Here is a 15,905-nt window from a genome sequence, read left to right as displayed (position 1 = left end):
ACTGTGCCATCTTCATATACTGTATGTGCTGAGAAACAATGGCAAGATCGTTGGATGTTTTCCCCACAGAGTGACCATCTAACTTCTGCATAATTCTGGAATTTTTTTAATGAAAGAATATTTCAGATTTATATCCTTTCAACTTTTCACTTAAACGTATTTTGTTGAATATTTGCACGTCTATCGAGCGGGAAAACATGTCTCATTAAAATTCTTTCAGCATATTACACGTTGCTTCACATTTAGCTTCGTCACTCTGACAGCATGAATCACGTCGCCATGGTGACAGTGTGACAGCGGTTCTCAAAGGCAGAACTCTTTACACAGGCTCATCTAACTACCACTCATAACACTTGTAATGAGATCACGATGAATTCCGGAGCTGGAGGATCAGATTTTGTGGGGCTGAAGAGACAGAAGTGATTCTTCCCACCTTATTCTCCAGTATTTTTTTTCCCATCCTTTTCCCATCGACCCAACCAGAACTGTGTGTATAAACTTTGGAGTGCAGCATGACCAATTCATAAGGGTCGCTTGACCTGCATTTCTGCTCAACACGCCAATATCACAGCCCTCTTGCCCTCTGTTTGCTCTGCTGTGTCCATGCAATTCTCTATCACTGGGTCCTCCATGTTGTGCACCGTTATCTTCTGCAACCAGGCTCTCACATGCTGGCCGACATTTAGGGAAGACCACGGTGGACCTCAACCATGAAACACCTGAGAGCTTGTTCAGACCTTGAACCTACAACCTTTGGACGCTGTGAAATTCCGACCTGCACACATGAGCACCAACTAACCCTGAATTGCCAACACAGAGCTGATAGTCTTGCTAAGATGTTCCTATTTTTACCAAAAACAAACAAATTGTGTTTCTTGCTCATTTAACAAGAAAAGGCACTGACCTCCATCACGACCTCCTCTAAAGCTGAATGTTAAATGACATATCAACCTCAAGGATGCTGAAAAGAAACGTTTCTTCATGCATGCATTTCTTCTAGCTGGGGCCTTAGCTTGGAAAATAGCTTTCCATGGGATTCCAAGTTATATGCAAATTATATAAATGTTTAATTTCAAAGCTTTGGCCTTGCAAGGTGATTAACAACAGCCTGGCAGGGCACTGGCAGAGAATTAGCATTCCTCTTCTGTCCAGCTCCCGTCTGCTGGGGAGATGATGGGTCAAGCTCTGCAGACGGGACCTGACATCCGTCTCTCCCATCTCTGTATCGAACATCAGGCCTTACGACGCCAGCCTGGACAATGTTCCAGATAGTAAACAGTTCTGTTGATTCTCTGGGAGCGCCGTCCAATTGTAGCTGTAACCTCCTCCCTGTGAAGTCAAGGCTGTGTTAGTGTTTTTATGAGCAGCAGTTCAGAAAGAGAGAAAAAAATAAATCATTACTTTTCAATATTGAACACCTGCAGGAAACAATAAGAATAATAAAAATCCTTTTAATCTTTGCAAAAATTTGTCCGTATTCAACATCCATATTTTTCATGGTCTGGATTATTTTGGTTTGGTGTTTATTAGGAATGGGAATTTTAGTTGTTTCATCAAAAAGGACAAATAAAATACGGCAAGAACTCTAAGTAGGGGTATATATTTTGATGTACATGGTTTGTAGACTGTATGCAATATCTTATATGACTATAACTCTCATAAACACCTCATGAAAGTCATTTTATATGTCCCACCTCCTTTGCTTCTAGAGGACAATAACTTTTAATGAACACAATGAATTTTTTATGTGATTATAGAACATATTTCATAGCATACTACTCTGCTCTGACTGGCTGCAGAGAAATGGGTCTTTGTTTTCCTCAAATGTCCCCTTTCGTTCCTATCCACCAGCATTTGCCTGGCTTTTGAATCCAATGTGTCTCATTGTAATCCTCCAAAATATCGACTTGGCTTTAAGGGAAAAGAGGTAGAAGTTGGAATTCTTGTCTCATGTTGCCTTTTAGAGGGATCACAATGCAACAGATTTAAATATTTATGACACTTTGACATGTACGCAGATACAGCCGAGAGCAGATGATCCCAACTGAAGAGGGCAATCTCTGAAACTGCACACTTCACTGACCTGAAGGAAATTTCATTCTCTTGGAATATTATGGATGGATGGGTGGATAGATGGATGGATGGGTGGATAGATGGATGGATGGGTGGATGGATGGGTGGTGGGATGGATGGATGGGAGGATGGATGGATGGATGGATGGATGGATGGATAGATGATGGATGGATGGGTGGATGGATGGATGGGTGTGTGGATGGATGGATGGATGGATGGGTGGATGGGTGTGTGGTTGGATGGATGGATGGATGGATGGGTGGTGGGATGGATGGATGGATGGATGGGTGTGTGGTTGGATGGATGGATGGATGGATGGATGGGTGGATGGATGGATGGATGGATGGATGGATGGATAGATGGATGGATGGATTATGGAGCATTAGTGTTACATCTGCTGCTGTGCAGATGATTCCCATTATTTTTGGCATCTGTCATCATGGGATAAAAACACTATGATACCTTCAATCTCACACTTCCTAAACAATTCAGAAATGATTCCATGACTCAAACTCCTGATTGTGCACTTAAATGTGCAAATTTGATTCCAAATCTGATTGTGGGCACAACAAACGGTCCATTTTTGGACCCATGCTATTTGCTGTTATAAATAATGTGCTGATGGCGGTTGTGAAATATGCTCCTCTGCTGAGCTCTAAACTTGTTGTAAAAGCCCGCAAAGCCTGCTCACAGGCCCTCTGCTGCCTTGGCGAACATCCAATGGCAAACTCATTGATAGGCTGTCCTTGTATAAATACTTGGCTATATGGAAAGGTTTTTATTTAATGCAGAGCACATACCGCATCCCTAATCTGCTTAATGAGCTTAAAATGAAGATTGGCTCTTATTTTAGAAATAAAGCTCGTCGTGGTTTCAATGCCAAACAGAAAAACACTGAAGTCACCTTTATGTCCACAATTTCCTACTGTGGTGCTGTTGACAAGTGTATTTATTCAATTCTTCCTGCTTTTTAAAACACCAAGCACCGTTAAATTCCATTAAATGCAAACACTCCAGCCTTCGTGAACAACTTACTGGACATAAGAGCGTCTGGATTCGACGCAACGTGCATCTACTAGAATGAGTACATTCCGTGTACTTGCCAAGCCCTGTTACTGTTATACACCTTACAGGAATCCAAGTGACTGCAAGGAAACAAAAAAATTGGCAAAGGAACAAACTGTGATACATTCATAAGAATTTAAAAGCAATATATAAAAAGTCATGGTAGATATTTTTACGGAAGCCACAGTATTTAAGGTTTTATGTCAATAATTCTAATTCCCAATTACAACTTGGTGTTGCTTGCTCCGACCAGCCGCCCTTCACACACCTGGTGCATCAGGCCCTGAAGCCTTGATGTTGAGTGTTACTTTGGTTTGGGAATCACAGTAACAAGAGCAGACAGAAATTGAAGGTACTACAGAGCTTTCTTCTTGAATTAATCTAACTTTCTCCCAAAGGCACATGATGACTGAAACACCATCATTTTTTAAATCCTTGAAATCTGAGACTTCCTGGTAAAATGATGTTGAAATAGTGATGCAGCTGGTCCGTATGTGGTTTATTGTGAATGGAAAATGGTGTATTCATGTCTGTGTGCAGCCGGGTCAAAACAAATCCTCATGAGACTGAAGCCCTGGTATGATTTACTGGCTGGATCCTTGTGAGAGGTTATCTGGAGGTTTTCTCTTGGACGTGGCTGAATTTCTTGCCATAACTGTCGCTTTTGCAGCGCTGCCACAGTGAGAGGAAGCATAAAGTACCCAGTTGCATCATGGGAAAATGACAAGCGTAGTGTAACACACCTCGGAGACGAGGTGTTCAGGCACCAACATTATAAATCAATTGAATAAAAAGGAAAATTGACCATGCTTTGCTCATTAGAGCGTTCCTGCCTTCTTTTCCACGAAGGCCTTCACCTGTACGGACTTTGAGGCTGCGAGAAAGAGGAACAAAACAAACATTAATCAAAATCAGGGCTCCCCGACTAAGCTGAGGACACTCTGAATGAATCAGCGCTCGCTCCTGTAGAAGAAACCTGCTCGCCGCGGAGCTCCCTCATCAAGCAGTGTGAAGAAAGCAACTCTTGCTGAAAGAGCTTTACTCTGCAGCCACTAGGTTCCTCTATCATCTCTGCACCTTAATAGGCTTCTGCTTGTGACAGGTGATGTGCAAAACACCTTCCTTCAATGATGAATGGAGACAGCTCGGCCGTGGCCGAGCTATAACACTGGAAGTGATCTAATCGTGCTCTGTGGTATATTCCTGTATCCCAGGAGCGCTGGCTGTGTGTAAAGCAACCTCTGATTCATGACTGTCAGCTAATTAACTCATCTGGCTCAGTGGAGACGAGCCTGTCAAAGAACACGCAACATCCTGTCATTGAGACGCTTTGAGAAAATGACAGGGACTGTCACAAAGACACGGGGCGTTTAAGCTTTGGGAGCATCTATTTCAGGGATTCTTGAGTGTCCTTGTGGTCAGACAGCTGTCGACGCGTGAATGCACCTGTGTGACTCCAGCTTCAAACGAACGTGGTCACTCAGGTACAGCAGAGTCATTTTTTCCGCCTGAAAATGCAGTAAAATGAACATGTTCCAAAAACTCTGCTCTGGAATTATTTTGCTTCAGTTTTGTCCTCAACATTGTCTTCCCGCAAATGAAATCCTCAGGCCTTCACTTAATCGACCGTTTTATGACCGAGTGTATTTTAATTTTGCTTTGCATTGTTATAAGCCTCTCAACACAGAGCCCCAACAACAAATTGATTTTGTGATGAAAACAGCCACACCGTAAAACATTCACTCTGCTGAAAGACAAAGCCAAAATGTCCTGCTGATTACAGTCATCACATTTGATAATAGCCACTTGCTTTCTTCTTCAGAGATCGGTGCATTTTCCATTTTCATGTGTTCCAGTTAACGTTAAAGTCTGTGCAGTGAAGCTACCAGGAGGTCGGCGGAAGTTTATGAAGATGTCAGCCGTTGCTGCTGGATCCATCTCTGCACAAATGCAAGGGTTGGCAGCCCCACGCCCCATCCCACCCCACCCCACCCCATCCCATTCTAGGCATTTGGTCAGATGTGAGGGCTTTTGGATGCCCTGCTGCTCCTCTTTGGCAAAGGGTTTATCTCACAGATGCAAGCTGGGGACACACTGGTGTTCGTCCCAACCCAGCAGTGGCCGGATATTCCCCACAACTATTGATATAGTCACGTCCTCATATGGACCCTTTGTGCCAGCAAACCTTGTATTTTCTTTCTTGGAAAACACACACACACACACACACACACACACACACACACACACACACACACACACACACACACACACACACACGCGCACATCCTCATATTGCTATTCTTTGTAGACAGAGTACCTTACCCAACTCCTCACCCTAACAATCCCAACTAACGCTTTGACCTGAACTTAAACCCAAATTCTTACCTCAAACTTAAAAGTGTGTCTCAACCCTCAAACAGTCTTTTGGCCTTTTGGGGACCAGCCCAAATCAGCCCACTCTGAAAAATGTCCTCACCTTGCTTGCAGAATTATTATCCTGGGACTAGAAATGTAGCAAGCACAAGGACATGCACACACACACACACACACACACACACACACACACACACACACACGCACACACGCCCTGGGGATCTTCTCCAAATGCCCTCTCTACAGCTGGGATTGATACAGGCTAGAAGATCCCTCTTTGACAAAACCCTCAAAGTCGTAACAAGTACCACAGTCACTAACTGGAAGAGACAGAAGGAGGTGCAGGTCAGGAGTGATTTTCTGTCCTACAAATCTGGGGTAACGACACAGCACACACAAGTGTGAGCCGTGCACACGATCTTTAAGCACCAGCTGTGCAGTCTGAATGGTCTGTGCTGGGAATTAATGACACCAAGTCACATAAAACTCTGCAGTGCGCTCCATCAAATCTGAAAGTGCGTTGAAATCGGAGGCTGGATTACTGGGAGTTGCATCCAAAATCACCCCTCCTCCATCTCCTGCTCATTATTATTGCTGATATTTCTCATTTTCAGCTCCATTTACAGCCAGTGCTTTGTGGAGAGGGTCTTCTGAATCAGACTTGCAATTGATGCTGGGCTTCATTGTATCATTGCACTTTTTGCATTTTGATAGCATTTTGCACTTTTTCATCTTTTAATCTCGCCCACTTGCACCCATCAGTCCTGCAGCTCAGACAATGACAGCGGTCAAGAGTAAACACAAACATCACTGCTGGTGTTGCACATCGGCGCACACACTGTCAGGCTTTTCTTTTTTCTGTCCTCGTGCTACAGTGATCACAGAATAATGAGGCTAAATCAGTCCTGATTTCCTGCCCCTGCAGAGATTGGGCTGCGACTCACAACTGAACGGTGGGTGATGTATGATTTCGAGACACGGACCGGCTCACGCTAACAAAGAGACCCATCCACCCTGAGATGTTTTACGAAGTGCAGGTGATGAAACTGCAATAATCAGATTTTCAGAACCGTGAATGGAGAATAACAGAGTGGAAGAGCAGAGTGCAGCTAATATTGAACCAGCTAATATTGAAATAATCATTTAGAGAGAAAACCTCCTAATCCTGCTTTGTTAGTCTCACAATTTAAGGCAACGCTAACATGTCACACGCCTAGATGATCAGAAAAGTTCTCTTGCGTTTGTCGTGGTTCGGTTCGCCTCATTGTTCTTTAGTTTTGTGACTTTTTTCCTGTGCCTTGTCACCTTTTTCATTTGGTTTTTTACCGTCGGTTTTTTCCCCATTTTGAGTGGTGATTTTTCGTTCGCTCTTTCAGTTGATACTTTTCCTGAGTTTCGTTGTTACTTTGTTTGATCTTCTTGGATATTGTGCCAATAAAGAACCTTTTGCTTGCACTCTGCGTCTGGGTCCTGGCCTGCCAAACCGTTCCATAACAGCGTTATTTTCTATCAGCTTAGTTTATCAGGATAAAATGGCTATAAACTCTAAAAGTCAGTTTGACTCATGAATTTGTTCCTACTTGATATTCTGCCTATTATTCAAGTCCGTCTCCAATTAATTATGTTCTTACACAACTAATCTGCATTGATAATGTGCTGATGCAGTCGTCGGCAGCAGCAACCTCAAATGAATTCTTAAAGTTTTTCAGAGCTTTTCTCTTGCAACAAAGCGGTTGAAAAGGCTTTAGAAGATAACATTTACTCTTAGTCACTAACAATATCACTGTAGATGACTTCAGTAGTAATGGAATCATTAGAGCAGCAGCTAGCAAGTTCACTTGGAAGACAGATATGGAAATTCTAACTGCAAAGGTTAAAAACATGCTTATTCCTTAGATTTTGTAGGCCTGGAAGATGTCAGGTGGATTATTGACAAATACTAATTGTATCTTAGAACTATGATTCATTCAGTGTGACCCTCGTATTAAAGGACTGACATTAGAGGAGTGAATGCAAAAGGTCATGAAAACAAGGTCCCAGTTGCGTTCGTGTAGCACTAAAATTCACTCCCAACTGTTAACATTTAACCCTTCTGGATGTCTCATAAAAAACTCTGCTTTTATTCCAAATACATCACAACTATGACCCAGCTCTGCACTCAAGTTTGGAATAAGTCGTTCTTTGAGGCATTTTTTTTATTTACTTTTATTGTATTTTGACATGCCGGGTCCGTGGGGCGGCTGCATCAAACCTCCAGAGTGAATTCAAGCTGCTGCGGTTAAAGAAGAGGGGAAAAGCAGTTGTCAGGGTGTTAAATCAACCTTTCCTCTGTCCAACTGTGGTCCATCATTTCCTCTTCAGCAATAAAGCTGAACCAGCCTGCCTAATTGGGAGATTCCCACACACTCCTCAGTGACAGGTTCACCGAGCACATGGACGGAACGATAAGGAAGTCTGTCTTTTCACTGCTGAGATGTAAATGAACACGCTTTCCCGGCTTTCTATGTCAAAAGCAATAAGCACAATGTGACGATGTAATGTAGGTGAAACTGTGCAAAGCTCCAGCCTGTTCCCGCTCTCTCGGCATAATATAAAGCAGCGTGGTCAGAGGTCTAGGTTGGCCTCCAGAGGTGACGGAACAGGCTTTTCTACTGGCAGGACTACTGACCCGACAGCCATATTTGACAGCAGTCTTTAACAAAATACTGCTCGGGTGTTTTCCCAAGCCTTTTAACTGTGTTTTCTGGTGTTTGGATGATTTGATATATTGCAAAAGACAATGCAGTTAATGACATTAAACCGCATTCAATTAGCGGCTGTTTGTCATAATTGAAGGAAGCGCCTGAGTATCTCTCCAGATGTAATGGATGTGCTGAGCCACAGGCAGGATGTTGGTCAGCAAATTAACATTCAGCTTCCCTGTCCATAATGTCCGCCATCAGTCTTTGTCAGCTTGACTCACTCTGGAAGCACAGGGTCATTTAAAATGCCTAATTATTGCTCCAATCTCATCAGCATTCCTTATTCAATACCCTCCCTATCAATTATAGATAAACATCACGGAACATGCAACGTGCGACAATCTTGCACAAAACAGAGAAACAGCCCTTCAAAACATGAAACACGCAGCTAATAAAGACATCAGTTAAGGAGACTTCATTTAGTAGGAAATAACATTTGAAATAACTCTTTGAGATCCGATATGTTCTCAAACAAGCATTACACACTGCGTGGAGGTGGGGGCAGCCGTGGGAGGAAAGCCCAGACCACCCACGCTTCAGCTCCTTCCTGCAGGTAGGAAATCCAAGGTGTGATCTCCCCATGGGTCCCGGGTCTGCCCGGGGATCGCCTCCCTTCGTTCCTTTATCACCTGATTTAGATGTTCATGGGTTCAGCAGCAGGTGTGTTGCAGATGTTGGAGTCAGTCACTGTTACAGAACAGGAAATGATGGATGGAGGGATTATCTGTTACGGAGGACACAGTCATGTTACTGTCTCGCTGTAGAAACAGGAGCCAGCTGATGGACGTCCATTTGTCTCGAGATGCTTGATGGAACCTAATGGGCACAGGGTGTGAATTAATAAACAACCCTGCCGGCTACACAATTAATTATGCCTAATAAGACTGAAGATGAATAATTAGGAGTCTGGTGTAGGAGACTTAGAGGAAGCCTTTAAAGCCCTATTAAGAGAGACACTGTTTTAATGCAGGGAGACGGAAATCTTTAAAAACCCATCACCTGGGGACGGCGACTGCAAGTAAAATACAGCTTGGTGCACTTCAAAACGATCTGCTGGTTAGCTCCACCCTGAGCTGATTTTATTTCCATGTGCAGAGCCGAGGGTCCTGCTTCAGCTGCTCCAGGATTCTGTTTTTTTGACCCTGCTTAAAACCCGAAAAAACAGGTGTGATTCAACAGCCCACACCGAAGCTAAAAACCTCAGTGTGGGCTGCTTTAGTCATTTTTACTTTTGTTGAGCCAAACTTGCTGCACATGGGCAGCTTGTTTCATAGTGTGTTTTAATTTCAAAGTAATCACTGTCTGGCCTAAATTTTGAAATCCTGGCCAGCAAATTTCTTCTGGCATAAACTACGACACACCTCAATTGAAGTAGTCACTCAAAATATGTTGACTTAATAGAATATCTGTCTCGACAATAAAGCAGTAATTTTAACTCTGACCTTTGCTACAGTGTCTTGGCTATATGTAGCACCAACTCCAATATGTCTTCCAACAAGTTCCACCGAAAAGCCATTAGATCCATAGAACTCCTTCCATCCAGGAGCCTAATGGCCTTCTGCTCGGGACAGGTGCTCCACAAATTGCTTCCTCTAAATGATTAATGAGTGAGGATTTATAAGAGGGGTGGCCCAACAGTGGTGGCTGTGTGTGTGTGTGTGTGTGTGTGTGTCTGTGTGTCTGTGATTGTGTGTGATACAATGCAGAAGCCTCCATTTATTTTATGGACCTTTCTGACTATAGATCTACTCATTGGTCATCATTTAAACTATGAAGGTTCTTTTTGGTTTTTGGATTTTTAAATTACTTCTGCTTTAAAAAAAAAAGTTTAACAGCCATTCACACCATCACTAATAAATATTAAAGTCAAGATCTGGTGTTTAGCAGTTCTAGCATGGACAATGGCCGACCCTCCCTGGTTAGGTCAAGCATCTTGGCTATGAGGACGTGTGCACCCATTTTTATAGCTGTAAATAACATGAACCCTGCAATAAGTAAAACACACAGACCTCCCAAATTAGTTTTGAAAGACTTGGAATAGAAGGAATAATCTATATGTTCCAGAGAACATCTGCACGCTAAAATCTTTGGGCCCAACAGCAGGTCAGTCTTTGATCTCCTCCTTCAATTTGTGCCGATGCTACGCTGAATAAACACGTCGCTGTCTTTAAAGCGGTACCAGCTCATTTCAAATATCACTTCCACGCCGGACCAACTGGAGGGTGCGATTTATCTAAAAAAAATCAGTTTTTGAATCCAGCTTAGGAGGCCTAAAACACTGCAGCTTTAGCACCAACCAAACAAATGATTTCGGCTACGGTCCAGATCCGGCTGAAGTCTCACGCCACAGCTCGTGTCGGTCATTGTTTACTCGACACTAACTGCTTGGCGGACATGACTGAGTTCAGGAACTGGTTGCTCCTCTGCCAGCAGCGTTCCCATTAACATGCTGCTCGTTTTGAAAGATGAAATACCAAAAATTACATTTTCCCTCCAGAGCCATATGTTTTACATGGCTGAGGGATATGAGATAAACCAGCATTATCTCTGCAGAATATGGCTGTAATTATCCTGATCTGATGTCCTTGTGCTCAGTCACTTCTTTGGCGCAGTGACATGGGGCAACACTAATGGCTCCGGAATCATTTTCACCTTCACCGCTGTCATGCTGGGAATTCAACTCAAATGAAGAAAGCAAAGGCGCAGATTGCATCGCTGATTAGTTGCTCATCCCAGATATCTTTCATGCAACCTCCAAGGGCAACAGGCACCAGAGGATATTGGGATGTTTTCTCATGTCAACAACTTGCTCCACTGTTAAGTTAAAAGTTGCTGTTGCTCCAAACAAATCAGGCAACTGCAGTAATGCTGCTTTTCAAGTATCCTTCAGTAATTATTCTCTTTGCCTCTGTAGCAACCTCTTGTTTGGGATTTTGTTGCTTTGTCTCTGGTTGTTTGTTCAAAGTTGTTGTGATGATCAGTGATTGAATAAAGTATGAACCAAAAAAAAAAAGAATTTTGTGATTGTTTGTTGTTGTAGGAGCCAAATTTAAGATGATTTAAGGCTACAAAACAACACAATTCTGAAAAACTCAATAAAACATTAGTGTCAAGAATATTTTAAAAGTTCCTTTCAGATGAGGTCATTTTAAAAACCATCTTTTTGGTGTCATATGTCACATTTGGTGTTGCTTCAGGTGCCTTCAGACCTTGACCAAGGTGATTCCAAAGTCTGGTGCCAGTTACTAAACTTTCAGTTAAGACTGATTTGTGGTCAGAGGGTACAATTGCATTAAAAATCACACACATGCACTTGCACACATTCTTAAATAGCTTAAAGACAGGGTTGTGTTGGCCTTTACCAACAGAGCCTGGTTCCACTGGAATGCCTCACCTTTCTTCAGATCTACTCCGGAATTTGTTGTTGACAAAAGTTTGTTCATCCCCACCTCAAGTGATAAGGTAGGGAAGTTTTCCACACTCTCCAGCTTACATCAGCAGCATGTTGCTTCACTTCCTTTAGCCACTTTCAGAGAACCTTTGATGATGGACTCTCACAAACAGCTTAGCCATATTCCTAATATTACATTGTGCCATGCTCATACAGTATGCTATGACTTTACATTTCGGACAAAGGCTATACCATGCCTGACACAGAAGGTGTTGTATTCATATTTAATGAGGAGAGAATGTTTGCCAACTCAGGGAAGCCAACACATGGTTGCCTTCAGCAGCCCAAAGGTCTGATTGAATGTGTTTGATAGCTCCCTATTGATTTTGCAATAGTGTGGCTGTTTTATCAGAAGATAAATTGCTTCTGCAGACCAGCTCGGGGACTCAGATGTTACTGCAGTGTTTCAGAGAGTCGGCTAACAGGACCTACCTGCTACAATTCCATCCACTCCGAGCCATCCAGTGTCCTTTCAGCCAGATTGCAATTATGATGTCATAGAATAAATTACAACCTTACAAATACCGAAACAGAACAAAAGATGCAGGAATAGTCCTGCCCTCCTGCGTAGGAAATAACCCCCTTTCTCTCAATTTGTTATTTTGTATTTGGAATCGGATAATGGGGAACATTGAATTTGATTTGAAGACTAAAGCCAAAGCTTTTTGCTGCACTAAAGAGGACGGAGCCGCTCTGTCTGTGAGGCTGAACTCAAAGATTCACATTCCAACGTATCATTTGGTGCACGCACAGCAGAGGAGGCATTTAAAACAGCCCTATTTATGAAACTTCACAGGCTTCACTGTCTGCTCATGTGTGGAGGGAGACATAAATATTCAAATGCATCCTCTGTTTTGGGAAGCAGCGGGGAGCTGTGTGTGTGTGTGTGTGGCCCCCACCCTATGAGCTCCAGCAGCTGAGGGAAAGGTGGCTGTCTTTGTAGGGACCTGCATGTGCACTACAGCCATGTGCAAACAGAATCTTTGAAGCCTCTTTTTTGACTACTTTTCTCCAAGTACAAGGCAGGAAAATGCTCTGAGCCCTTTTATTTTTAGTAATAGAGCTCTATGCTTTATAATTTGCCTTCACATCCACCTCCCCATGTGCATAAAGAATCAGCACGAGTAAATACACACCTTTTTTGGAGTAAATTATATCTTTGTTTGGGGCCAGATACGACCCGATGTCTCCCCACTGAAGCATCCTTTCTAACAAACAGCTGCATTACTTCTGATCTCACAGCCTCCCCTTTGCAACACACACAGTCAAACAAAGCACTGAAGGTGGCAGGCTGGTTGCTTGACAATGAGAAAATAAATGAACAGCTTTGTTCACCTTCACACCTGCCCACGTTCCCACACTGTGGGCAAGCTAACGTTTATTAAAGGCACCAAACTGCCGCCTTCAGCTTGGAGCACAAGTGGACTTTCTGCATTTTCATACAAGCTGTTTAAATAACCGGCGTCACAAATGGGCTGGTTGTCTGTGAACATACTGAAAAGAAGGTTATTATAAATTAAGAGTTGGTGGTTGTTAATTAAACCAGTTCCCAGAGACTGAAGTCACATCTTTACACATGTGGGGTCAGGGGTCAGCGCAGACAGATATTATGGTGATTTGGCAGGCTTTCATCTGTCATTTCAACTTACTAACTGGATGTTTCAGTCAGTCACATGAAAGTCGAGCCCTCACTTTCTCCAAATGACCCTCACAAGGATCCATACTTTCACAGTCTTAGACGGATGGGAGGAGAACCACGATGGACTGTTGGGTTGTTACAGCTGATGGAGAGGCAGGTAGAAGAGGAGGAGAGGAAGAGGGGAGGAATGATCTGATGCATCATACCTGCTAGTCCAGGCTGCAATTAGCCCAGCTACACATCAGTTTTAGCATCACGCGTGACTGTTTTGCTGAAGATGTGCCAGAAAGCTACAGATGGAAGGTCTGGAGATATGATCCAATGTTGCGCAGCTTGAAGGCAGCTAAAAAACAGACACAGTGGTTTGCTTGTGCGTTATTAACACTTTATAAATGCATAAATTCCCTTTCCTGCTGGCTTTGCGATGAGCCTCACATGCAGAGATCGTCGTTGGAGATTGATTATGCATCATCGCACAGACATCAGGCGCATTCCTCTCACCAGTTAACCACCAGTTAGAGTAAATATAGTCATAATCCTGGTGATAAATGATCAACTCACACACTCACACTCACACGCAAGCTGAACGACATCCTGCTTTATCGCACTGTTCATACTGTTCCGACAGACAGTCAGTCCTGTTTACGGCGGAAAACCAGCGAAAATGAAAACAAAACATCTCAAATGCTTTTTGCATTTTAATCGAATCCAGCTGACAATCTTTGTGGATTGTTCTCGGTTGACAAATATATCCGTTCTCGTGTGAGTGATGGATCACAGAGCGCAGGAAGACAGAGTGAAATGGAGGTTGTGAGAAGAGTGATGACTGTTAAAGGAGCATAAAGAACCTCCGGGGGACGGCGCCGTAAAGGATTATATAAAACCCATTTTAATTTATTGGGTAATTCTAAGAGAAGGACTCGCCTTATCAATGAAATGGTTCCAGTCTGAATGTGAGTCTTCTGACATTTAATTTGGTTCCCCGAGAGTGCCTGCTCTTAAATAACAGTGTTCCTACCGATCGTTCACTCTTTCTCTCTCATTATGAGTCATATCAAACCATCTTCAGGAGGCACTGACACACAAAACAAAAGCAATAACATTCAAATTGAGTGTGAAATGCTCGATATGGAGGGAGGTTCTATGCACTGACCGTGCATTTAATTCTGTGTTATTAAAACCTGAAATTATAATAATGATGCCAAAGAACATAAATGCCTTTTTTACGCAAGTAGTCTCATTTATATTTACTTAAGCTGCGGTCAGAAATGACTTATTTCCTCCTTTGCCGTTTGAAAGAGTTTTGATGTGTTTCCATGAATTAGGTTTGGATCTCAATTTTGCCAAGAAAGAGTGCGCTTAAGCGTGAAATGAACAACCTTGCACCTTCTTCTTTCTTTCTTTCTTTTTTTAAACACATAGCAAGTTTCACACACATCCGGAGACTGTTTATGAAGACAATGTCTTGGTCGCCCCCTGCTGGTGGGCTACAGTAAAGGAATAAGCCTGCTCCACTTTAATAATGGCAGAGAAAATGTTTCTCCTCAATGTCTTCTGTGTTTTTTCCCTGCTTTAATAGTGCACAACAGCTCCTGCATCTAGGATGTCCCTTCTTTACAGTTTATAGTCGTGGTTTTTTTGTCCATCTTCCTGTGTTTCCACTCAAATTAACAGGCTATTGCCCCTAAATTTGACCCTGACAATAGAAGAAGTTGAAATTTTAGCAATAATCCACAGTTCCAAATCAAACACAGTCAATTAACTAACAAACCTTGTTTCTTTTACACTCACGTACTAAAGTCACGAGAAAAAAAAGGAAAATTATTTGGACTATTTTGTTGAATTTTTGGATGTCACACAAGACAAAAAGAATTATGCTATAAAGTCATACATCTGTCCCTGGTGTAGCATGAATAATACAAATGAAAGAGTCATGAATTGAGAAATAGGGAAAGGTGAGGAATTATTCCCAGAGAAAATGAGGCCTTTGACACGTCAAGAACGTGTTGAAAGTCATCTCCTTCCTTTACTTCTGCAGGTCTGCTTTGCTCCTTTCCCATTAACATTTGATATTCCCTCTGTCAATCAGCGACACTTTCCCACCCCACTGATAGATGTGTCTTTAATGTCACAAGTGTGTTCATCGTCAGTGGGCAGATGACGGTGACCTTGCCTCGGTGGAGACGAGTGAACTGCTGAAGTGATTCTGTACGATAAGTGGATGGAAATTCTGGAGGAACCAGTGGACACATGCACTCAGTACTTTTTAATGTGCTTCACAACTCATAACTGAGCAATAGACCTTGGATTCTGAACCAAGGTCGTTATTTAGACATTTATTTATTTTTCACAGTCCTTTGCTCTCACATGACCCATAGAGATTCTCTCGCTATCAGACCACTGGAGCTAGAAAAAGAACATATTTAAAGAAACAAAATGCTGATCACCGGATGCTTGGATGGCTAAAACCTCTGTTTCGTGTCTCCTTTGTAAGCCCTGCGGACACTGCTGCCGCGGGCACGTGAAAATACAGTTTCAGCGGAATTGTGATTTCAGAGGAGTG

Source organism: Takifugu flavidus, chromosome 1 (genome assembly GCF_003711565.1).
Source record: "Takifugu flavidus isolate HTHZ2018 chromosome 1, ASM371156v2, whole genome shotgun sequence".
NCBI classification, from domain to species: domain Eukaryota; kingdom Metazoa; phylum Chordata; class Actinopteri; order Tetraodontiformes; family Tetraodontidae; genus Takifugu; species Takifugu flavidus.
The sequence above is the reverse complement of the archived record's forward strand: the minus strand, read 5'-3'. Positions refer to the sequence as shown.